General features: G+C 40.7%; 1 long non-coding RNA gene across 1 annotated transcript in view; it reads right to left on the reverse strand.

Moving 5' to 3' along the window:
• Nucleotides 1-539: 539 nt before the first annotated feature.
• Nucleotides 540-26,035, reverse strand: part of LOC112943751 — a 74,397-nt gene continuing 48,901 nt past the window's right edge. The window contains exon 2 of the long non-coding RNA XR_003248651.1: nucleotides 540-618. This is a non-coding gene — a long non-coding RNA (uncharacterized LOC112943751). The remainder of the gene's footprint in view (nucleotides 619-26,035) is intronic.

A 26,035-nucleotide genomic window follows, 5' to 3' on the forward strand; every position in this document is an offset into this window, starting at 1 on the left:
TGCTCCCTGGGAGTTCCATTTGAGCAAGTCTGGCCCCAAAACTTCACAGGCTCAAATCTCTGGAACCAAATTCCAGGAAACATTCATATGTGGATGATGCATCTGCAACAGATATAAAGGGGAGAGGGGAAGCATTTGGCAATTAGCAACTGGAATCATTTATAACTCCAGCTGGTGCTTCTCTTTTTTCAGGTGAAATGTCTCAAGGGGAGGAGGAGAACCTGTCAGTGTCATGTTTTGCACTATGGCTTGCAGGGACTCCACGGCTTTCCTCCATGAACTCTTCCAAGCGAGGTCACTTTCCCCAGCATGGAGACCTGGCACCAGATATCACATCACTCTGCTACACCCCGCACCAAGGGGACTGAAGAACATCCTCATTCTATAATACCAGGTCCAAACTAGTGCAAAAACCAGCAAAATTGAAACCACTCTTTCACCAGGAATGAGGACCAAGCGGGAACACACAGGTCCCAGTATCTCTTCCAGAGACAGGGCCTGCCCGATGCTGCATCCCCGAAGGCAAAGGAGGAAGCACTGGAACAGCAGGCACCCTGCAGGCTCACTTCCACTGCGATGACATTGCTGTCACCCATAGAGTTCAGTGGTGAATCATTTCTGCAAAAGAGAAGGGGATTTTACAAAAGAGGAGTCAACTATGGAGAATTCATTTTTTATAAATGCAGACGAGTTCTGTGGCACTTTCACAGGAGACCAAATCATCCTGCCGTTAGTCACAGAGCCAAGTAACGGCATCGATTCATGAACGCCTCTAAGTGCAAGTACATTTTCCATGATCTAGCCTCTTGTCTCTTTAACTTCATGCTCTGTTCAGACGCTCGGGCCTGTGCTCCAACACAAATACATTGCCTGAATTTCCCTCCCCCTGCACTATTCCACTTTGAGCTGTGGAAGATTATACACTATAGATAAAAAAGTGCTTGTTTCTTTGACAAATGCAAGGCTTAAAGACCACCCTCTGTTCTTGAGCAAAATTAGCTTATCTTTGCCCCCAAAAATGTTGTTACTAAATATGAGCCATCATTTGTGTGTGGCCTGAATGAGACGCTCAATTCATCTTATTAGAGGTTATCCTTTGAGGAGCTTTAAAAGGAAATGCATTGTTCTTAATTATTCTTATCTCAACAGCTGTGTAATTCCTGGTTTTGATTTAAGAAAGGAATATCCAAAGAAAGATTATACTGAAAGCTGGAGATGGGTCTGAACCCAGATTGCAGAGTTGAACTGCAGCTCTTAGTCCATGTTAAATAGCCATGATCTTTTCTTTGGGGAAGTTATGGGTCCTTTTATTTCCTCCCAAAGTAATAACACCAATCAGGATAGAAGTAAATATTATCAAAAGGGTAGTCTTTGCCCTTCTTTCTGTATTTAGACTCATCCTTTGTGCTGTGTCAGAGGATGGTGAACAAAACTTGGTTGGGAAATGCACCCTTCCTCTCTCCCTACTGTACCTCCTCCCCCATAGTTTATACAAATTTTCATTAGAAAGGCCCAAGCCCTATAGTCCTTTTCCAGACAGTAAAAATTCTGAAAATTTTCAAAGCAAATTGAAAATTGGGTGAAATTTACTACCAGGCTAAAAAAGCCACTTTCTGTTGGTTAAATGTTTGCACAAAAAGTGACATTTTCTGTGATGCTGTATGGTTGTCACAAGCCGCTATGCACTTTGAAGTGGAGGAGCACATAATGGATCAAATTCTCCACAGAGGTCAATGCCAGAGTTTCAAGTGCTTGGCATCTCACATTAGGTCCAGCTTCTCTGAAGTGGTCAGCATCCAGCAGCTTCTATTGTGACAATAAGTGGCAAGATGTTTTGCAAAAGGGCTTTGCTACCAAGCTGCTGTTTTTTTTTCTCAAAAATTCTGGTCCAGGATGGTACTGAGGGCAGTTTCAGCTAGTTTGATCGAACCAGCTGTTGAATCGCAGCAATTCCTTGAACTTCTTATTATAACATGTTTCCACCATGAAACGCTGGCCTCTCTCCCAACATCACATTTCCCACTGCTACCATTTGATCGACCCAGAACTATGGATGGATCCTCATTTTCTGCTACTCTGCTCAGGCTCAGTCCTAGCCCCACATATAAGAGATTCCTCCTACAGTTCATTGCTGAATCCAATAATATCGGAAGGACAACAAGTTTCTGTTTCAGTCCCTTCCTAAATGACATGCCGGAAGATGAGCATTGAATCAAGTCGGACTTTGCTAAAAATATGAACTTATAGCCACACTTCATATAGTGCTGCAAATGGATTATGTGTGTGTCGTGAAAATGACCTGGGAGAACAGGGACCACCCTGAGCCTTGGAAGGTGTCTGTGGACACCTCACATCAGTAGGGTAATGGAAAGGTCTCAGTATCACCTAGGTTTTTTTGGGATTTGTCATATCTGAAAATCAGACTGATTTTGTGCTACATTATGGAGCTTGATCGTGTTGCACATCACTAGGGCATCTTGGCTTGTTATCTTGAAAGATGCTGGCATCTTTCTTACGTGGCCATTTTTAGAGAGCTAATCTTGAACTGAACATGCTCTGAGGCATTTCTGGAGGTGTCCCCATACATATATTGTCAGATCAATGTTCAAACACTGCTAGTATGGGGAAGCACAGAATATTGTTAATGTTTCTTACATACTTTTGAGGAATATTCTCCTCTTTGGATTAATTATAGAAATGTTAAGCAACTATAAAACATCACATCTATAAATATCTAAAGACAAAGGATTTCCTTGCTGCAATCATTCCTCAATGTACTAGCCGCATAGTGTTAAAGGACAGGATAATGAAAGGACTAGTGGTTGGGACTCTTTTTATTAGCATTCATATATTTGCAGTAAGACTCTGGCTGCTGCTATGTTCAGCCAGTGATGACTATTTTGTGAAAACAGTTCATATGAATGTGCTTGTGAAGTCTGCCTTCTGTCCCAAGCATAGCAAAACAAAACACCTAAACAATATTTCTCTGAAAGAAATTCTACTATTTAAGGCAGCAGGAGGTCAGATTACTGAGTTTCATCTGGGAAAGATGCTTTGATACTATGATTTGGTGGTTTTGACTCTTCCCTCTTGAATGGCACCATTTCCTTTTCTAAGCCCCAAGCAGTGATGCTCTTGCTTTTATTTCTTGTTAAAAAAATGGCTACAAGGAGTATTCAAGATTTATGACTGCAGCACAGCCTCACTCAACAGCAACAGCAGCTACCACCTCATACAAAATGTTATTTTTCTCCTGTAGCCTCATTCTGCAGGAATGAGTCCAGCAGCAAAGATAAGGGCCTTAAGATGTATTACAGTCAGATTTTGAAAAAATATCAGGGGTGTATGGCAGTAGGTCATCTCTTCCAAAACCAGGCTCTGATTCCTATCCAGACTACCAAACGGGTATTAACTGGAGAGGAATAATTTTCAAATACTTATTTTCATTAAAAAAAATAAAATAAAGTCCTGGAGCTGAAGAGAACCTGACCGTTAATAGAAACTTTAATCCACAATCCATGAAGAAATAGCCATTTGCCAGCACAACAGAAATCAGACAAGACAAAAAAAATAGCTTGACTCATCCAGACAGTAATTCAAAGCAGCAAAATATACCCAATCCTACCCAAAAGCCCATCATGCATTTTCCACGTGGAAAGTAGACGGCTCCCACAGAGAATATCTTGTTATCCTAAGCGCTTCTTAAGTTGCACTAGAAAAATCTCTCCTCCACCAAGTCACGCAGTATTAGTGGACACATTGCTACTTATCACGCACATACGTCATTTTGTGCAGTTTTGTACATTTATGCAGTTGCTAGGGATACAATTTAGTGAGGTCTTGACCTGAAGAGCAGTTGAGCAACTGCGGTACATGCACTGATCTCAGTGAAGGGCTGGGGATGCCCAGGAGYTCGCACGAAAGAGCCTCTGCTGTACACAGCAATCCCACACCAAGCAAATCATACAGCTGATTTTTGCTCGCGGCCTGAGCAGAAACTCATGTAGGTCAGGCTCACTCCCATAGCATAGGGGATGTCTGGTTCAGATTTCCCTCAGTGCAGTGGTTGCAGAAGATGCAACCCAGTGCCAGTATCTCTGGTTGTGTTTTATAACCATGGGTGACCTTAAAAGTCTGAGTGTAAACCTGTTTATTGTCCATCTTTCGGCATCCAAATGAGAYGAGAGTGTTTCACCCGCTCTTCGTAGGCCTGATGTTTCTAGCAGCCAGCAGAGATTTTCTTTTAATGAGAATGGAAGGAGTGTGAATTTCTGAAGCAAGAGGATCTCTCACATCATAAACACAAAATTGCAAATGTAATTTTACCAGAGGATCCAGCTCCCTTTTTGTTGAAATTAGAGATGAGTGAGATAGGTTGGATAAAATAAAATCTGATTCAGATTTCCTTTGAAACCTTGAGACAGTCTTAGCTGAAAATTAGATAAAATATATAGGTTAAGAGAACTAGGACTCATCTGAAAACATCAAAGAAACAGAAACACCATAGGCCACATTTAGAAAAACTGGCTGCCTAAACAGTGAAAGGAAAAACGTGTAAGCACCACCTCATGTACCAAATATGCACTGATGTGTGCGAAAAAGGATACTCACATACTCCACTACCCATTTCTTCTCAGGCAGTTGCCTATTTGCTTACACAAGCTTGGTCTTCTAAAGGGAGAAAGTAATCAAATCCATTTGTAAAAAAGTTTTTGGTATCTAATTTTGAAAGTATATCTCCAAACAATACAGTGTGTCAGGAGTGCTGTACTCTACCAACAGGCAAAGCTGTTGCCAGTATTAATATTCAAGCTGGTTCAAATTTGCATACGAAGCTTGATTTTAAATACACCCATTTCTGAGTGCCTAAATGGAAACATTGACTTTCATAGGGCAGGTTTTCAGGGCTCTCTTCTTTCAAAAAAGAACTGTTCAGGATATCCCTTGCTAGACATCTCTTAAAGTCAGTGCTGATGTGAGAAGGTAAAGCATTCTACTTAGTCAAGTACTTTCTCTATGCCTTTTGTGAAGGGAGCTGTAACCTTTCCTAAAATGTTTCTTGGTAGAGGGACTATCACAGTGAAATCTCCTGATAGTGCACATAGGAACAACTAAAATCTCTGAAAAAGAGCTTAATCAGGAAGCATCAGCCCCTGGACTACAGTGAGCTCCCCGCACAGCCCTGCCAACACAGGGCACCCAGGCCACATCCTGAAATAACCTTTCCTTGGGAATAGACTTTTGTCTTTTTCCTAGGATTTAACTTCTTGCAAAGGCTTTTCTGCAACCCATTTTGCCAAAGCACAGGGTGTCTGAACACTGGGCCACTATTTCCCCCTGTGCTGTCTGTGATGCTGAGCAGTAGCAGTATTCCCAGTTCACAGTCAGAGGCTCCAGCGGGTGGTCCAGCTGCATCTAGATGCATGAAATGTTCTCATATGACACAACTGACATCTCCAGGCCTCCAAAAATAGGGTGTGGGGGACTGAAAACTTGCACATCCCAAGCCCTGACAAGCGGGAGCAGAAGAATGTCCCCCCCATCAGTCCCCTCTTGATACCCACAGTACTGGAAGAATCATTGCTCTCTGGAGGAGGTACCTGGAAGCATTGGCTACTTTCTACTTCAGTGACACCTGACAAGACAGCAATGCCTAAAAAGACCATGTGCAAAATCTGATTGCTTGGCACGAGGAAAATATTCTATGATTGTCAAATTTCTGGCCTCTGAATTATTGCTGTTTTGAAATGTAACAGTATCATGCAGAAACATTCAGAAGAAAATGTTAAAAATAAATTAAGAAAAACAACAACTCAAGTATTGGGGAGTCTGTGTCTGTATGTGTGTGTCTAAAATCTAAGACTCCAATTCTGATCTAAACCAGACTGTCTCCCTCCTTTCTCTACTTCCCTGCCCGCCCCCGTCATTTAAGAAGGACTGGAAGGGAAAAGACTCAATCGGTCTCCAAGTCTGCAAACCTTTCCCCTCCCTAATATTCAAGACAAGACTTAAAGAAGAACCAGTCTGGAATAAAACATGAAAAACCTTCTGAAAAATGACTAGAGGCCTAATGCTGTCACTGTCCCATGTTTATTTTTCTTCCTTTGATGTCTGATGTCAAAGAGAAAATAATGTCATCTGCTGGAAACTCAAACATGTTTGCATTTTGAGGTAATTAGAATTAATGTTGGAGGGCAAAACTAACACCGAGCCATTCCAGTCTTTCCCATGTGAGGAAAACATTCTGTAATGACTTACATTTAATCTGGGAGCTGGCAGTCACTCAGGAGCAGCCCAGATTCATGCAACGGAGTAATATTTCAAAAACATTTTCTTAAAAAAAGCTATCTATATGTGCTCTGATTTATAAGTGATGGCAAGGACTCACAGCCCGCCTGTGATGCTCCAGCTCTGCAAGGGTGTAACTCTGCTGAAAAACGATGGGCTGACAAGGATGTAAATCAGGGAGTAATGGCAGTACCGGTTCAAGACCACCACTGCTTCCTAAATACTCAGCACCCACAATTGCAGCCAGATTTTTCAAAAGAGCTCAAGTCCCTATTCACATCTAAACAAGGGCCAGATTTTCGTAAGTGCTTAGCACGCAGGCCCTCCCCATTGTGGCATTAATGGCAACATGTTGAGCTCTTTTGGAAAGTTGGGTGTACATGTTTGTTTTGGACCGCATCTTGTCACCCTTCTACATGTTGAGTAGCATCTTATTCAATGAGGAGTTTTGCTAAGCAGGGCCTCTCTGTGTGAGCAGTGTTACAGAAGGGCCCTCTCAAAAGAGAAATGAAAGTCATGTTGCTCAATGCATGGCTGGATGGTGCTCGGATGCTATGGCTATAGAGCTGTAAAAACCTGACCTGAATATAATCAATCTAAAGTGAATAGGTATGGGTTAAAGCTTGACTCGTGAAAAATTGGGTTTGGTCCCCAAAGGCAAACAAAGCAAAAACAAAGAAGAAAAGCCAAACAAACAAACAAACAAAAGGTTATTTCTAATCTGAAAACTTTAATTTGAACCACTCTATCATCTTCAGGGGTTAAAAATAGAAAAAGAAACCTTTTTCGCTTCAAAGAAAAGAAATAGCCACACTTATCTGTATGCGTAATTAAAAACAGATGGACTGCAAGAGTTGAACCCTTCCAAACAGTTAATCCTCACTGAGGAGTAGCTTCTCAGCAACATTTGACATACTCAAAAATAATGACATTATTAAGGATTGAGCTGGGATAGTTTAATGCATACTGCTGCTACATTCARAGGCAAGTCATTGCTGATAGAACTATGGAACAGACTAAAATATTTAAAAACAATCCCTCCCCAAAAAACTCTTTTCCTGTCATACTGGCTTCTCTGCATTGTGACTCTATTGATATCAGCTGTAGCTCAGAACAAACACTGTGTTTTCTTTTCTGCAAATATGCAGAGATGTGAGCCCCTGGTCTTTTGCATCGCATAGCTGCTGGAAATCCTAAACACTGCAAGTACGGCTAATGCACTCACATGCTTTGTCTCGTGTTACAACACCCTACAGGTTCCCCAAATCCTGTGAGGATCACCCTGGTTAAATGATGGCTTTTGCTATTTCATACTCCAGAAGAATGTCATCATTTTCTGTCTTCATTCCTCAAATCATGTGGCAGACCATGTGGTCCAACAGATGCAGAAGAAATAGAAACAGTGCACATTCATTTCCTTTGGCCAGCCCGATTCTGGCTCAGGAACCTTTAACAACTATGAGCACAGAGAGGAAGAGATGGCATGGCAAAGGAAAATCATTTCACCTCTACTCTGCTTTCTGTGGTCATCTCATCTCTCTTTCAAACCTTCTTTCCTGCACCTCCAAAGCCCCAGTCTCGTAGCAGTGCCATTCAGTGGAGTTACTCTTGGTTTGTACTGCTGCCATGGCAAGGGCAATCAGTGCAGATGTCAAAAGCACTGAAATTTGCTCACACATGAACCAAAATTAGTATTAGGAGATTCCATCGTATTAATTAATTACCTGTAGTGCCTCTCAGGTGCAAACTAGAGGTATCCTACATGATGTCAGTCTACAGGGTGCATTTCCTACCCCTCTATCCCACAGCCTGCAGCTCACATGTCTTCCTACATTTAAAGGGTGTAGCTCAGCTAGGGGAATCAACRGCGACTTGCTGTACAAAGGGTAGCATCTTGCAGCCTGCTCCTCTTCATGTCTGAGCAAAGCAGCCTATAGCAAAATAGAATTCCAAACTTTGATTATTATCCACATCAGGATAGACTACAATGCTGGAAGTAGATATGTCATATTTTTGCAACACATTTTCTTTACTTAGCAAGAAAACAAACAAACAAAACAAAACAAAACAAAACAMCAACCCACAAATATACACAATACCATACTGTYCTCTTTAAATGTACATCAGCCCATAGCCATGGAGAAAACTCCAAAGGCAGCTTCCCTAATCTGTGGCTGCCTCCCAGGCGTGGACTCGTGGACATGTTTCCCATGTTGACAAGACAAAAGCAGTTCTAACAACTGCACAAGGCATATGCCTTCCAATGGCAAGGCCACACAAATTTCTTCTTGCTTCCTTCAGTCCTCACTGTGTCTGCTGCTTACCATCATCCCCACCTTGTTTACTTCTCCCCGTTTTCCTTGCCATCTTGGTCAGGCACTGGAGGTGAGTAACCTGCCACCATGGATGTGTTAAACCCAACTAGAGGCTTTTCATCTAGGAGAACTTTTGCCCGCTTCTTCCAGCTGCACTTTTTCCAGCAGAGTGGATGACTAGTAGTGGGAAATGGATGGGCAGGAGGAGGCAAGTTCTCATATGGAGGAAAGGTAGCACAGCTCCAGATTGCTGGGGCTTACTTTATCTGAAATGAAATATTTCCCCTTACTTTTGCCTTGTTCAAGAGCAGTGCTGCTGTCACAGCCTGCCTGCAGCTTGCTCGTCCTCTCTGCTTGGTTTGTTACCTTGCCGCCTTCTCCTCCATTGCTTCTCTCCTCTGTTTCCTTCCTTCCTCTCATTCCTCACTCTCGTGCTTCTCCTGGCTCCTCTTCATTTGCCGCAGCTGGGGTCCTCACAGCAAGAGGACCGCAAGATTAACCAGGTTTGGAAAGTTTGCCTTTGCTGTGCACACATGCTCTTTCTTCTCCCCTCCACTCCCAGCAAATAAAAATGTGTCCAAAACTGCTGTGAAGCTCCTCAGTGAAGAGCTGGCACAGCGCAGTGCCATGCCTTTGTTTTGCATAGGCTCTGCACGCAAGTTACCACAGAGCGGTAACTATTAATGATGACAAAAAGGTCACACCACAGAACAGGCTAGCATTTCAGCTAAAAAGGAAAAAAGAATGAAAAAATGAAAAAGATATCACAGAAATCACAAATTTTGCTTTGCTTAATGGAGATATATTGTACCCAAAGCTGTGTTAAAGCCATTACAGTTGAAGGACTTGCATCTGCCTACAACTAGCGCACGTCAGATCACTATCCAATCCACTGTATTGATTGCTATAATATCACCTCCCATATGGTGCCACTGGTGCGTATACTGAATTGAGTGCTGCCTAAAATCTGTTGATCCTCACAGTTGCACTGTTCTTATCCTCTCTTACATGAAGAGGTGAAAATACCTCCCTTCCTGCCTAAAAAAAGGTACAAAACATTGTGACAAAGTTATTAAAAATTTAAATGTGCAGAGGGAGATTCATCATTCGTCCTCATCTACTTCTGCATGTAGTTACTTAGAGCAGGCTCTCTACTGAAAAGTAGAGCTGAGTTTCCCTTGCAGAGCCCCTATAGGTTTGGCCTACGGTTAGCTGCACATGCAGTTCACTGCTCTATTGCCAACTGAATCCTCAGTCACTTTCCAGGGAAGCTTTTATTGCTTTTAAGTGAAAGGTTTCTACCATCTTCCTCTAATTTTTATTAAAATAGTCACCGGGTGAACTTTCTAGTGCTGGTTAATAGCAGCTATATTTAATGGCATTCAATATATCCAAGTGACACTGTCCCACTTATTTCATACTTCCTTCAGACATGTGCTTTTAGAGTCTCCCTAATTTACTAAATGTGAGTTTCTTCTAAGTTCTTCCAAGTCTTATGGTCTTCAGTTCTGATCAGCATATACATTCCAGCAAATAGAGGAAGCAGGAATTTCCAAACAGCAAAGGACCAAAACATATATATATTCACCTATATCAACATCTTCTTCAGCTGCTACTCAGCTGGTGTTTGCAGCAGCCAACAAGAGGTCTTTATCATTATGGGTCCTACCTGTCTTTATCAGCTTCCATGACCCTGTAAATTTCCTGTTGAAACCTCACTTAACAGTCATTGTGTGCTCAGTTTTTCAGGGTGGTAGTTTTCTTCTGGGAGGTTAATCTTGCAGAACGAGTTGCAGCAGATACATGCCCTTTTACTTCTCCTTGACTTAGTTTTCCAACCAGATCTCCTCATCTGACCTTCAGGTTAAATCTCTCATCAAAGGCACGGGGTAGGGGATTGCTGCTGTTTTCCTCATCTTTATTCCAAGCAAGTTCCTCACTTTTAAAATACCAAAACTAAACTGGCAGTGATCAATATTGTCCAGTGTTGCATATATGCTCATTCTCTGTATTAACTCCTGCTTTTTCCTTAAGGCTAGACTGAACCTCCCCCAAACTACGCATCAAAACAAGTGGCTTTAAATAGCAGTCATTTGTGGTATTAATCAAGTTTCTTCTTAAAACCGTCCCAGATGTGCCACTCAACCAGCTTCTACTGGTTTCTGTAAGAACACCCACTGCTATTATTGTACCAACAGATTTTGCAACTTCCTTAATTTCTTTTAACACATGAAGGYCTTGTGCAGAGGTCTTTGGCAGCAATGTGTGTACACCAACAGCAGAGGTGATGCGGAGCAGGCCAGTGGACAGCAAGGGCTGTGGGTGTAGTGAGGATGAGGGCAAGGTCCCTTTAAACAGCTTGCAATCCCTGTCATATAGTGAACTTTCTTCAGTTTGGAAATCAGGCAGAGGAGCAGCAGGATGTAAGCTTAGCCTTACACTTACATATGCACGTGAAAGCAGGTCATGGAAACCCAATAGCACTTGCACTTGATTTTTTTTTYTTTTTTTTTTTTTAATTATTACAAGGCAGAGAGAACACGTCAAGAAACCTGTTAGGAGAAGCAAGAGGACGGGCAAGGATCCATGGCTGCTCCAAACCAAAGTGGTGCTGAAAATGGTGTTTGGCAGAGGATGGGGATCCTATAAAAGAGCTCTGCATCTGAGCCTGAGACACACATGAGACATGCTGAGCATTCCTCTTCCCACCACTGCAGGCAGTGGGAAATTACCACCTCTTGTCTGAGAGGAGCGAAAACAACTCAACGGCCTCTTTTCACATGCAGGGGGTAGGAGGGTCACCTTGCCAAAGTGATGCCTTTTATTTATATCAACAGACAGGCTTATCTATCTCTGCTGGGAAAGCTTTGGGAATATACTGCACAGTGTCGACCCTGCATGACCCAAAGAGGATTAGGGCAGTACTCCCCTCTGCTTCAGCTCCTCACATTCATTCTGCAGATTCCTCAATCCATTATGAAAGCAGACCCCCAACGGTTCTCTGTAAGACAACCTGACTCCTCCTGGATGTGGCAGTCTAGCCATGTACTGGTACATGTTCTGGATCTATTTTTATCAGACTTACAGCACTAAAAGTCAAAATTAACCCACTAAACTCAAAGCTGTAAGAGTAAACCCTGAGGGAGACCCAGAGAGATGACAGCATACACAGCTGAGAAGTACTTTAACTGAGGGCCTTTTTCAGTAATACAAACATCAAACCCAGCCCTGTGACATTAGAGAAATCCCATAACAGTTTCTCATGCAATGGAAACATTTTTGTAGAGACTTAAATTTTATTTGGGAACTGGCTATCTGTTACAACCAGCAATTCAAGTCCAAGAAATGGAGTAATATTTCAAAAACGATTAGATGAAAACAAATAATCACATGAATGGTACTATTTTGCAAAACATGCGATCCTCAGTAATTTGTGGGTTTTGGTCCCTAGTGCTAAAATTGTGCTGTGTCTTTAATCAAGCTAATTATGCAAAACTCTCTGAAGATCACAAAAGGTTCAGGAGGGGGCTTTTTGATGCTGAAATGCAGACCAATCCCCGTTAGGACATTGTTCTGATTAAAAAAATGAAGCATTGCCTTCTTCAGACAAATATTGTGCTTGAAATTCCAGTGTTCCAGTGAAATACCAACATTTATACCTCACATAGCCTCACACTGGTTCACACACCACTGTGAAGCTTAAGTTACCTCCTCCTCCTTTCCATGGATATGGAAACAAGCCTTCTCTTTCCATCACCATGCCCTCTAAAAACATTACATTATTCTTACAGCATTTATTTATTTCTGGCAATCAGCCAGAAAAAAAATATAATCCTCTTTCAAAAATACCCCTCCTTGTGAATTGGATTATGTTGTAATCCCTTCTGGATCTACCCCAGGCCTGCTTGCCTTCTGGGGTGAAATGACAACGTTTTGGACGGTCTGTGGTGTTGAGCTGAGGAGGTGGACCACCAGGAGGCTATGATATAGCCCAGGTTTCTCTCCCACTCCTAATTTTACAGCCACGAGGAAAAAAAAAAAAAAAAAAGAAAAAAATGTACACAGAACTGGCTTTGTCCATCTGCAAAACACATGGTGGCCCAGGTTGTCTCTGCTCATGAGGTCATCATGTGGGATCCTGTGAAACTAAGAAATAGGGACAAAGCAGTGAGGGCAGCCCTGTCGGGTTCAATGTACATGGGATGGAGGAGGAGCACAGATAGACGGGTGATCTGGTGGGCTTCACCTCCTAGGGAACGTTATGCAGTGCTCTGCAGGTCCCAAAACAGTGCAAAGCTTTCTGCTTCTCCACCTCAGCCTGCCCTTTTCCTTCTGCACCGTGGCTGTTGCTGTTGTTGACATTTTGCGTCGATGTTCCCCTGCAGTCTACCTCTCTTTTCTGTTTTTGTCTTCTTCCTGAGTGGTCTCCATGACMGCTCTTCTCCATTTTATTTTCTGGCAAGTCGTGAATTGATGGTGTTCTGGAAACCCGATCGCTGAATCTCTGGCTGCAGTGAAGGGGCCAGACCTTTATTCAGCTTAAATTGAGGGCGACTCGATGACAAACTGAAGGGACTTCAGAGAGAGGAAAAAATGATCCAAGGCTTAGATGTGGGCTAAAGGAAAATGAAGGGAATGGGCTTTGCACATATCTTGGCTGAACGATATCTAATTGGAGTATGATAATTCCACATAAGTCTTAGAAGGATATAAACACTTACAAGGCAAAGGAATTGATTAGGACTGGAGAAGGGGGTATACATGGAATTAATGAGATGAAACTGAGAACAGGAAAATTTATGCTGTAGAGAAACATTTCGTATTAACAAGACCTACTACATTGTGGGATAGGTTTCCAAAGAGAAGCAATGGAAACCCTGTTGCTTAAATTACTTAAGAGTGGACTGGACAAAACACTCAAGAACACACTGTAGGGAACAATTCCACAGTGACAAGAGGATGGAAAAGATGATCTAATAGTAGCTGTTTCCATTTCTAATTTATATGGTGTCTTTATACTAGATGTTTTTCTTTTTTTTTGAGCTGCCAGCCAGTAATCAGCARAAGAAACATGTTACAAAGTTCCTTCTGGAATGCCATAAGCGTCCTGTATTTCCCTACTTCCCAAGCCCTGTCTATCACACATATACACAATAGACTCGATGATTTATAGCAGAAACGTCATCCTCCATTCATCCTATTWTGCTGAGTTACTGCAGGGTCTCTGAACAGTGGTTATCTCGTGTGCCATATGAGCTAAAGCATCGCAGCACAGCGCAGCACAGCAAATTCAGTCAGATGATTCAGTATGAGTTTCCTGGCTTTGACAAGTTTAAAAGTCAAATCTGCAGCGCTGCTTGAAAACGGTTTCTTTTTCCTGTTACCTTTTCTTCACACACAGTTAGTTGCACTGAGAAAATCTCTGCAAATAGAGCCTTATTAGGAGAAAGGCAAAAGCAGGCATTATGCAGCACAAAGAAAAGGAAAAATGTCTTTGTACTGCAAAAAAGCACCATAAGGAAAAAAAAACCTGCTAAAGACACATTTGCATCTGCAAAATTAGCAAAACCTGGCATTCCAAATGGTGGGCTCCTTTTTTTTTTTTTTTTTTTTTTTTCTTATTACCTCCTATATACAAAAGTAGTACATTGATTTTGGAGAGGGAGAGCAAAAGAAGGTCCCCTTAATGCTTAACATCATAATTTGCGAGGTGAAGTGACAGCACACATTGCCTGGGGAGGTAGAGGATGGAAGTTTTTAAGAGTTGCCTCTGAGGAATGATAGAGATAAAGCCCATCCTGCTTTAGGTGAAGATGTATTAGACGCTTGCTCAAGCTCCCTTCCAGCCATTGCTTGTATGTTTTACAGTTTCTTGCATCAGTGTATCTGCAAAATTTCCAGATGTCTATATGCATATGCCAACATTTGCACAGATGCATACAGGTCAACATTGTTAGGTTCTAAGGTCAAAGTAGATTACTGAGTTTATCTTGTCCAGCATTTCTGAACACTTCCCAAACTATGATCTCATTTTGAAACAGGAAAAAAAAAGAAAAAAAAAGGGTCTGTTCCCCTCTTCCTGGATATAAAGGAGAGACAGCTGAAATTATTCCCCTGGAGATCTCATGACCAGAAGCTGGGGAGAGAAGGCTGCAGCTCAGCCTCCTGAACAGGATTGTGCTCAGCAACTCTTGGTGTAGATGGGAGCACAGATGCACGACCTGTGTGCACGAATGGTAGTTTGCACACACAGGACACAAGGTGTGCAAAGGTAGGGAGGACCCAGGATCTGCTGTCTGCCATACACCAAATGAATTGTTGGTGTAAGATGACCAGTTTTCACATGCTCATGCTAATACATGATAAAACTATTCAGAGACTCATCCTAGCATAGACCACTGCTAATGCTGACTTCATTAAAGTTTCCTGATCAATGAAAGCAATTGTGTGTTGTCTAGTGGCTGGACTGAAAGACGGGAAAGGATTTGATTCAGTGCTAGCTGAGCTACTGACTCACGGCTTACCCTCCAAGTCAGTCATTTGACCTTTCTGTAGCTCAACCAATCTGGCTGGAAAATCGTGCGGGAAGAAGGGAAAAGCACTATTCTTGCTGAAAACCACAGACGGAATCTGAGTTGAGTTTTCCTTAGATTAAAAAAGAAAGAGGCAATATCAGAACGTGAGTCAGAATCGGAACCTCCCTGGCCTTTTCCACTCAGAACGTCTGGTAGTATCATCATTATCATAACAGAAAATCATTTACTTTCAGACTTCAGGCGCAGAAACCAAAAGGAAATACTTGGTGCTTGTGCCAGGTACACTCAGCTCCTGAATAGATTGAAAGACTATCTGAACGGATTTAATAACTTTGGACTTCTCTGCGTGGATCATATTTAAAGGGTATAAATAACCAGAGCAAAAATTGGGACAGAAATGGATTTATATTACTAATATTAAAAAAAAAAAAAATGTGATGGGAAAATGGAAAAAAGTAGGGACTTAAAAATACCTTTCTTTTTTTTTTCCCTTGTGTTATGCTTTCTGTCAGATTTTGTACTACAGAGACCTAGAGAACATTTTTTGGCAAAATACCAAACTAAATACAACGTGGTGTAAGTTCCTAATAATGGAAAAAAAAGTTGTGGTGGGAAAGTGTCTAGAGCAGATTTTGTAGACAGAAAGTCCCTGATTTGGCTGCAAAAACAATTTCTTTTTCAGAATGTCTTCCTCATTCTGAAAATATAAATAGGTCTAATTAAAGGCCCCAACCTTTTTCTTCTARTATGAGTAGGAAGTGGAGTTGTAAAAGATAGATTTTGGCCAGTGCTGCCATAAAGCGGTAAAAGCAATAATGACCTGCAAGGGAAACTGAAATTCARTGTGGGGCTGGATTAGTGGTTCTGAATATCTTGAAAATACCTCTTTTATTTWTTTTTTTTTTTCCTGAGAAATCTCTACTGGATCTGTGCAATCAGATCCTCTCTGGATTTCACGAACGTTTGAACTAGTGGAAAAGGTCTTCTTGACAGATTACTCATGCTGAGAACTACTGTATGAATGGTACTATTGAAGAGATATCCAAGCATAAAGAACTGTTCTATGTACTTCTGCACTATGGGTCTCAAGGTGACAGTTAAATTAAAAACCACGACTGCTCCACCATCAGGGAATTGCATGTAAGGTATTGCAGGTGAGGTGTGGTGTTGAATTCGACAYTGAGTATTTTTAACTCTGAGATAACCTCTAATGGAAAGGGAATATGGTTTCAGTTTGATATCAGATGAAGTTACTGTGATTCCTTGACCTAATGGCAGAAATATCAGTGACTTTAGTATTGTTATCATCACACTGTTGACCTGCTAATCATTTGTCAAGAGGTCTACAAAATACCTTCCTTATGAAAAAAAAATAAATAGATATATTCATGAATTTAAATTTTAACTTAGGGCCTCTGAAATTCTCTTTAAAAAACTTAACAGTAGCTGGTTCTTTCTTGGGTTAGGTGAAGATACCATTGCAGTCTAGGCTAACATGATACAGTGACTGTAAYGATAGCATCACAAAATGTAAGTCATTAGCGGAGAGGAATTAGATTGTAGAAAGGAATTTTCTCTACCAGAAATAGGACCATTTCTCCAAAAAGAAATATTTTTATGAATCCCATGGATCCCACTTTTCCATCAGCAACATGAGAAGAAAAGAAACCCCTCAAACTTATTTTCAATTAGGTGGTAAAACATGACCAAGGGGCTCCTTGTAGGCTCCTGTGAATTAACCACTGAACCATTAAACACTGAACTGTTGTGTTAGAAGACACTGAGGACATAATGGACAACAGAGGACTGGTAAGATTTCACAGTAAACAAATCTGAACTGAAAGCTCAGTGTCTTTGAACTCAAACCTGACCTTGACCTAAGCAGGCTTTACATTCAGAAATTATTTTCTTGGCTTATACATACAAAGTCAGAAATATTCTGCTAGATATGAAACACTGTGAACTTCTAGGTCTGAAATAGATTCCTGGATCACCTGGGAAGCGGAAAATATTTGGATGAAGAATTTGATATGAGTTGCCAGCACTATGGGCGTGTCTCATCACTCAGAGTTCTCCATTGTTTCGAAAGTTTTGCTTTCAATCTGTGGAGGCACTTCATTTYTAAAATTCCCCTTCTTGTGTGTAGGAGAAAATTATTTCCCAAATGGCTACCTTTTTTCTTATATGATGCAGTATGCAGGGGAATATTGTCTCTTTCAGATGCCTCTACCTTATTAATACTACCTTATTAATACTGAACATACTTTGTATGTTCAGATCATAGTGATATCATGACTTCAAGGATTTAAAGATTTGGTCATAAAATAGAGGTGAAATATGACCACACTACAGGAACAACTTCCATGGTGCAACGCTAAGATTTATTTCTTTCAACGTCACCTTGATAGTAATGCTGCAAAATTACATTGGGCGGTAACAAGCTAAAGCAATTGAGCCAGGCTCAGAGGGACAGATGCATCAAATAACTTTTTYCCATGTGCTGAGCTGGTCAAATATAAGCCAGCTGCAGCATAGAAATCAGGTATGTATGGCAATTATGAGTAAGCTAAAAATGCCATGGTTTCCTCAGAACCAGTCATCTTAAGGAAGAAGAGAGTGGAAATCCACCTGCACTGAACAAGCTCTAATTTTAGTCTTGAAGGCCAAACACTTAGATGGAGATTTTTCTTCCAAAAATGAAGCACACAGATTCCTTTTCAACTTGGCATAGATAATGTAGCATCATTCAGCTCTGTCCAAAAGAAAGGACAGTCACAAGGCCCCATGATGGCCAGTGCTATGGCAAATCTGGTGCCAAATTGTGCTCTGACCTCATAACACTATGCTTCTTAAGCACCAGAGTGGTTGTCACTACTGTCCTTCGCTATGGACTGTTTTATTAACTTAAACTAATGAAGTCAGCTCTGTTCCTGGATCCTGACTGCAGGACTTCTAGCTTGGAGACACTGGCTAGTTCTCGAGCCATTCTTTTTTTTTTTTTTTTTCCTTATCAGTTTATCAGTGTATCAGGTAATTCTTCTAGGTTGTTTTTCCAGAAGTCTGTCGTGACTGCAGTAGTGCAAATACACTTCAGAACCACAGTGCAAAATATAGTACGCTTTTTCAATAATATACTAGAAAGATTTTATTTAAAGACCCTATTCCTACAGTGAACAAAAACTGGAGAGAATGAGAAAGAAATGTGAAGCTACACAGCAGGTAAAGTGGATGGAAGTTAGTTTATATGAAATTGTCTACCAATAGCAAATGTAAATTGCAGTAATTTCTAAGAATGTAGTTCCTCCTACCTAACATTGATCATTCACATATCTTAGTGTTTCTAGAAATAAGCTGATTTTTCTTGGCAAATTTAGGAGTCAGGTTTGACATTTTCTAAAACTTTTTTTTTTGTAAGAAAAGAAGGCAATTTCACAAGATTAGAAGGCAAATTTGTTCAATCAAAGTGTCAAAATATCATTGTACAGTTACAGTATGATATCTTCCCATATGCCAGCATTAGAGCACGATGGAAACTGTGGTGAAGAAATCCCTGGTTTCTCTTTACTGGTATAAAACACCCGTTTCTTGCTCAATGATTCATAAGATAATGCACCTTCATCCTGTAACAAATCCAACATTTTAAAAAACCTTTTTTGCAGAACACATCAGTGTAATTTGAGAGTTTTACATTTGGAAAGTAAGAAGGAAACTGTTTTGTGACAGAGATTTTTTTAATAGTTTGAAAACTGTTCCCAGCTCTGGAATGGTGGAAAGATTCTCACATGTGTGCATGTGATAGAGCAGAGGAGAAAGCAATGATGTGCTTTGGAGGCAAACAGGTCTCCAAGCTTTGGAAAGACTCACCTGAGCCTCATTGTCCATGCCACCATCTGAGCTATGGTTAACCAGCTAAGCTCCTTCCAGATAGGCATGGATTTAATTAACAACTGAGAAGTCTGCCATAAAATGGGTTTCTACCTTTGTAACGATCCTGGAAAAAAGACCTTTTCCTCACCTTAAATGACACTGGGTTCAGCTACATGCTGTTAACTTGATATCCATGTTATCAGTGATGGGCTTTTGCCATAAACTGCATTAAGTATGCATTTCCAGAAGCCTCATTAAAACTCAAAGAACTGTGCCCTACSTCTGTCCTTTAAAACAGAGATGTCTTTACCATTGCACCATTCCCAGCCACTTCTCACATTGGAGATAATAACCTTTCCAAAAATCTTGCCTTAAAAAAAACAAAAAAATCAGATTAAATATTGAGATCAGAGGGACCTTGATGGCTAGAACTGGAAAGAAGAGAAAGGGAGATTCCTGGCTTTCTACACAACCTTGTATCTATATTTGGAACCTCTAAAAATGTGGCTGTAAAGTGGTGGTGTTTCTAGTCACAATATTCATTCTCCAGCCCCACGCCCCCCACACTTCACCCCCGCTCTGAGAAACAAATACCAGCAAACATTATTGAAACTTTATAGGAAAAGAGAAAAGAGAAAAGACAGAATTTCCAATAATGGTTTTTTTTTTTAAAGAGTTGTTCTGATGAAAAAGAGTTGCTCTGATGGCACATGCAAAATACCTGGCAGAATGGTACAACATGAGCTACTGGCACTGGTGTACATTAGTCACTTGTGAATAATCTCAAATCCATGCCAATAAGAGAGTTATCGTGAAATGCTATGGCTTCTGTACTTGCCTAGGAGCCTCCCCCTCCCACTATGACCAGATAAAGTGAAATCAAAATTAATCAGTAATTACTTTAAATCTCATTTTCTCACTAATTTGTGGTTTCTCATTTCCCACATCCACCCATCCCCGCATAAAACTTCCCCTTTAAAGACAGTCACTGTTTACATGATAAACATACTCCCTGCATTACCCTTCTGGACTAGTATTGCTCAAGTGTGAGAGTTTCAGTACATCCCACTTCCTTACCAGCCCCTTGAAACCTCCTTGATGACAGTGCTTGGTGACCACAACAGGCAGTGAGTACTAATATTGCAGTACAGAGAATTTCCCCCATCAATGAAGCATAACATTCAGTTTCTCCAGCTGTTCTTCTCATTCCTGGAAACCTGCTGGAAAAAGTCACTGCAGAGGTAAATGGACTATCTTGGTGCAGAGGCATTACCCAGGTCTTGAAGAAAGTGCCTGAAGAAGATGGGGCTCTAACCCTGAGAGTGGGCTGTGGAAACTCCTTTTGTTGTGCTGTTAGGATTTAAATAAATTAAATAAATAAATAAATAAAAATAAAAATAAAAATAAAAATAAAAATAAAAATAAAAATAAAAATAAAAATAAAAATAAAAATAAAATAAAAAATAAAATAAAAAAAAATTACTAAAAAAACCTTTAAAGTGTGTGCATTATCCAGAAGCTCACCAGAGAGGAGGAGGTTCCTCCTGATGTTTAGCTGGGACAATTGACTCCTTGCTAACTGCTGCCATGGGGAGCGGGACTGCAAGAATGCACAGAGTGGCCAAAGCCAGACCTTGCCCTGCTGCCTCTGGCTCCTTGCTCAGCTGCTGCTCCATGAAACACCCATCCAGATCTGCCACAAAAATCCTCCCTTGAGTGGCAGCTTGTAGCCAAAAGCRCAGCAATGAGTCCAATCCACTAAACCTCCCATTTGTACTCAGAAGTCTGCCAGCGTGGTTATGTTATTTTATATTTCTGCCTCATTTATTTTTTTATTTATTTACTTATTTAAAGCATTGAAGCTTCAAAAATCCAACTTATGACCTACCAGAGGTAAAGTAAGGCACTTCAGTGATTATGTCTGCTGCAGAAAAATACTTGCCACTAAGTCAAACTTAATCTGGAGACCTGCTAGAAATAAACCATGGAGAGGTACATGTTAGGGCCAGTAAAGTCTCTCTCCCATTGGTCTCGCATGTCTAATAATCCTCATTTGCTTTATTATAGATCTTTCAAAGCATCGTCCCAGAATTACTTCCAGGGATCAACTGACAAGATCAGGGAAAAAGTATATATCAGCAATTTAGATTAAACTAATCATTTGACTGCAGCACTGGATACCAGCTATCTAAAAAAAAAAACAGGGTTATATGCAGTATTCACAATTTACCAAGTTAATTTGTATGTTCCTCTCAATTAACTAAACAGCAAGAGCCAGGATCTCTTTTCAGATCCAGGGATACCATCTGTCATAACCTGGCTCGGTACCATCACATAAGGTCACCAGTCTGTTGTGAGTGGGCTCAGTCCACAGGGTCCCACGTGTTTCAAATCCAGCCATTTCCAAGTCGCTTCTCACATTGGCTTGCTCAGGGTCCCAGACCTCTCCTTAACCTTTCCCAGAGATGTGAAACCTAGTGGTGAGACCAGCCTGACCCTAGCCCACCTCCTGTGATGCTGGCAGCTGGTGCTAGTTTTTCAGCTTGAGGTTCAGAGGGTCTTTTCTGAGGAGTGGCTGAGGGAGCTGGGCTTATTTAGTCTGGAGAAGAGGAGGCTCAGAGGAGASCTTATCGCTCTCTACAGCCACCTGAAAGGAGGTTGTAGTGTGGCAGGGATCAATCTCTTATCCAGAATAACTACAGATAGAACAGGAGGAAATGGCCTCAAGTTATCTCAGAGGGGGTTCAGGTTAGACATTAGGAAGAATTTCTACACAGAAAGAGTAGTCAAGAATTGGAGCAGGCTGCTGAGGGAAGTRGTGGAGTCACCATCCCTGGCAGTGCTCAAGAAACATGTAGATGAGGCACTCAGGGACATGATTTAGCAGGTGTGGTGTTGAGGGTTTAAAGTTGGACTTGATGATCTTGAAGGTCTTTTCCAACCATAACGATTCTATGATTCTATGRTTCCATGTCTTCTGTTTCCCCTCCTCCTGGAAGGATGTGACAGAGGAGCAAGGAGTAATGCTTTAGCAAAAGAATGTCTTAACTACATTCGTGGCTTCCTTAAAAGGAGCTGAAAATCACAGTCCTCTGGAAAAGGGCAAAGTGCTCACTTAGTCACTCCTTCTGTGAATCCAAAGTCTGCCAGTCTCTCCTGCTGAGATGAGCCCATCCTTATTTCCACACACTCCGAGGCAGGATTGGTCCTTGTTCAGATGATCTCTTTTGCAGCCTTCATTTCCCCAAGGAAAGCTTGGCCCTTCTCCTCCCCACCTTTCAGTGTAAAACAAATACATCCCATCAGAAGGGTGGTACTCAGAAGGCAGTTGTCTTCCTTAGTCCTCATTTGGCTTTGGGATGGATTCTTAGAGCTGGCACCTCCTAGTTCTGAGGCAGGGCACTGCATGAAGACAGCAAGCTGTCTTGATGGTACTCAGATATRTGCCCAGGAATAGAGCAAATAAAGCCACACTGTCTACCTCAAATACATGAAGGTTCACTCTTGGACCAGTGCCTCACAGCATCATATCACAGAGCAGAAAGTCACCATAGACAGGGATCCATTCTCAGAGCTGTGCAGCAATGCATCTGCAATACAATGAGTGCAGATGGTTAGTGTGAAACCCTGACAATATGGAGCTCTAAGGAAGATCCAACCCCAATTTCACTGGAATCAGAGTTTGTCCAACAGACTATAAGCAGTACAAGAGTGTGCAGGCAGATAAACGTTTCTTCTGGATTTCATTCAGAGTACTTAGCACCTTCACCTTGCAAGATGAATGCACTGAACCATGCTGTTTTTGACAGGACCTGAATTATTATTTTTATTTTTGGAACCTCATTCCAGTCAACTAGTCGGAAATGTTTTAGAGAAAACCAGTGCAACTAATCAAAAGACTTGAAGGAATGATTTGTGATAAGCAAGGTCCTAACCATGCACGGAAGAGTATGTTGTTTAGAGAAATGTGACTTTTTAGATGAATTGTATTTAAACATAATTCTATAATGCATATATTACATAGCGAGAATGATGTTGAAAGGGACATTACCAATAACCTATGAAAAAGCTGTATTTTAAACTGTACACAAGCAAAATGCACCTAAAAACAAATTATGGATGTGTGTACGGGTATATGTGAATGCATATATGTATTTTACATAAGAAGTTTAGTAATAATAAATAATAAATTCAAAAGTTAAAAATAGCAATATGAAGAGGAATATTTGGGATAGAATAAGGAATAGTGCAAGAAAATGTATCTTCAAAGTTAAGAAAACAGCTACTTATCAATGTACTCTAAGACTGAAATCCTAATGACTCAAGTGTTAAATAAACCTACAAAGCAATGGGTACTTTTGAATGAATACAGAAAAACAAATGAAGATGTAAAATAGAAATATATATATATAAAAATTAGGGGCTTTAGGTGCTTCCACTTTGAAGTGCCAAACTTTACTTACTGCAAAACCACCTGGATTTTGGATGGTGAGACARGGCCTGTCGTGTATGAACTTCAGTACCGCAACTACACAGTTGGAAATGTTAGACCGAGGACCAGATGTGTAAATTATGTAATTTCCATTGATGTAAATGGGAGTTAAATGCCTAAAGAAGGAATGATGTGCCTTTTTTAACAGCCTTGTGACCTGATGGATTCAGCAGAGATGTAAAACTTCTGCCAAAGACTCAGAGCTAATACAAGCTTTTTAACTGAATCTTCAACAACCGACAAATAAATAAAATCCTCTAATGTAATTCAGCAAAAAGCTTCTTTTTTTCATCGCTATAATGCTTTTATGCTTTCCAAAGCTCCCTTGAGCTATGGGGCATTTCTCACATCTGCTACCTGAGGGAGAACTGTATGTGCTGTGTCATGTTTTAATTTTGGAAAGGATTGGGATTATGCTGACAGGCACAGCACACTGGAGAGAAGCAGCTCAAGGGAAATTGTCTGTATGAATCCTTGCTTGTATGGCTCTTTAGACAGGATTTCCTTTCAAGACCTGGAGGAAACTGGGATCAAAAGTTAGACTATACTTCACAGATTTGCATACATTTCAATTACAGCTTTTTCCTCTCTCATGCCAGTCTATGGGTTCACTTGGTCTTTTCCTTCCATACTTAAGTATACCTCTCTTTTTTGCCACTTTTGAGAGACGTGAAAAAAAACCTAAGGGTTTTGAAAGCTGAAATGGAGCACAGAGATGGCCTTTAGCCCAAAATATKTGTTTTTTTTTTCTTTGAGACCTTACAATTTGGGAAACCTAGACAGCCTTGCAGCTCATTAGTTTGGTAATCCTGCTGATTCAACAAGAGAAGGAAAGGGAGATGTGACTCATTTCCCAATTGACACTACCTCTGGCAGCTGAAGACAAATTAGTGCCCAATCTCTGGATCAACAAATTAGATGTCTATGAACCCAGTCATRCCAGGCTTGCAGAGAAAAGGTGATGCCACCTCTATGCTTGCAGCTATGCCCTTTTATTTTCCTCCATATTTTCCATAATGAAGTAGGGTGGAGCAAGTTCTCAGTTCTAAATTTACTGGTTATCCATAGTTTTCTACTAGTTAGGGGAAAACAAGAATTGGGAAGACCTTTGTGCATGTAAATAGACATTGCGTTTAATTATCTTTTTTTTTTTCACCAGGTGGAAGCCTGTTTCTTATTTATCTGAAAACATCCTGTTCAAATTTAGGATTTTCTGTGTTTGGTTGCTGCTCACTTCTATCCTGAAAGGTGTGAGAGCAGATAAAAATCATTGCTGATGAGGGGAGATGGTATATGGGAGATCCTGGCCATGGTGTGACTGGTGCTGTCATCTGTATTTGGAATGGGGTAATGTGTGGAGGATCTAGCAATTTGGAGAAAATCAGCTAGATATTCAGGGATCTGCAGAACATCCACAGGGCAATACATCTGTGTGTTCTTTTCTGACATTAATCATTACAGCACAGTTTTAAAAGTATGCATCATGAAATACTCATGATAATCTTATGTTCTATTTGTTATTATTGATGTGCCCTGTGCATTTCCCTTTCTGATATGACAATCTATCATAACGATTTTTAATGAGATACATCATAACAACAATTCTTTGCTTCCTGCTTTGAAAGATAATATTACATTTGCATTTCAAGTGATCCCCAACATTTAATTGAGCAAGATGTTCTAATTCTCATAGCTAAAGCTAGGATTTCTTATTCATATTTAGATATTAAATTTTTGCCACCAACTTTTCAGAGATCACTATCCACAAACCCTACAAGTGTTGGTGGAAGTGGCAGGTTGTGCRGAACACTTTGGCCTTTGTTTCTGCTTGAATAACACTCTTCTGTTCACCAGCTTCTTGTAGAGGTTTTGGTTTGGAGAGGCTCGGTACACATCACATCAGGGAAGGCTCCCACATGAAGAATGCTGAAAAAGCCACATCGCGTCGCCTTGTGGTTCTTGTGCAAATAAATCAACCATAGGTCATAAAACACAACCTGTAATAACAATCACTAATATTTAATAAATTTCTGACTAGTTTGAAAACCTGTTCAAATACTTTGTACCACCCACAAAAACATTTGTAATAAATTGTGAGGCAATAAAAATCACATAACACGTAATTACTGGCATTATTGTATATCGTGCTCTTTTGAGGGGGGGAAGAGTGGGTAGAGAGAGGAAGAGGCTGGGTTTGAGGAAGAAAAGGGGATTTTTCAATTGCATTTCCAAATCTAAACTGTTATGTGGTCTTTTAAATACTACATTTTAAGCAGTGCTAAATATGGAACAAGAGTTGTTTTAAAAGGATCACAAGTTCTGTTTCTACATGAGTCATTACTGATTAGTAGGATTCTCTTAACAGGGGATTCACAGCAGAGAAAGCAAACCTGTTTCCATTGGAACCAATGGCAAACTCCCACTGACTTCCATAGAGGACTCAAACCTACATATGTACTAGAATGAGAGATGGAAAAACTTAAGAGAAGTGGGAGGAGGGTTGGGTTTTTTTTTTTTTCCGTTTTTTTTTTTTTTTT

This window comes from Nothoprocta perdicaria, unplaced genomic scaffold (genome assembly GCF_003342845.1).
Source record: "Nothoprocta perdicaria isolate Ctin4 unplaced genomic scaffold, notPer1 scaffold_154, whole genome shotgun sequence".
NCBI lineage: Eukaryota > Metazoa > Chordata > Aves > Tinamiformes > Tinamidae > Nothoprocta > Nothoprocta perdicaria.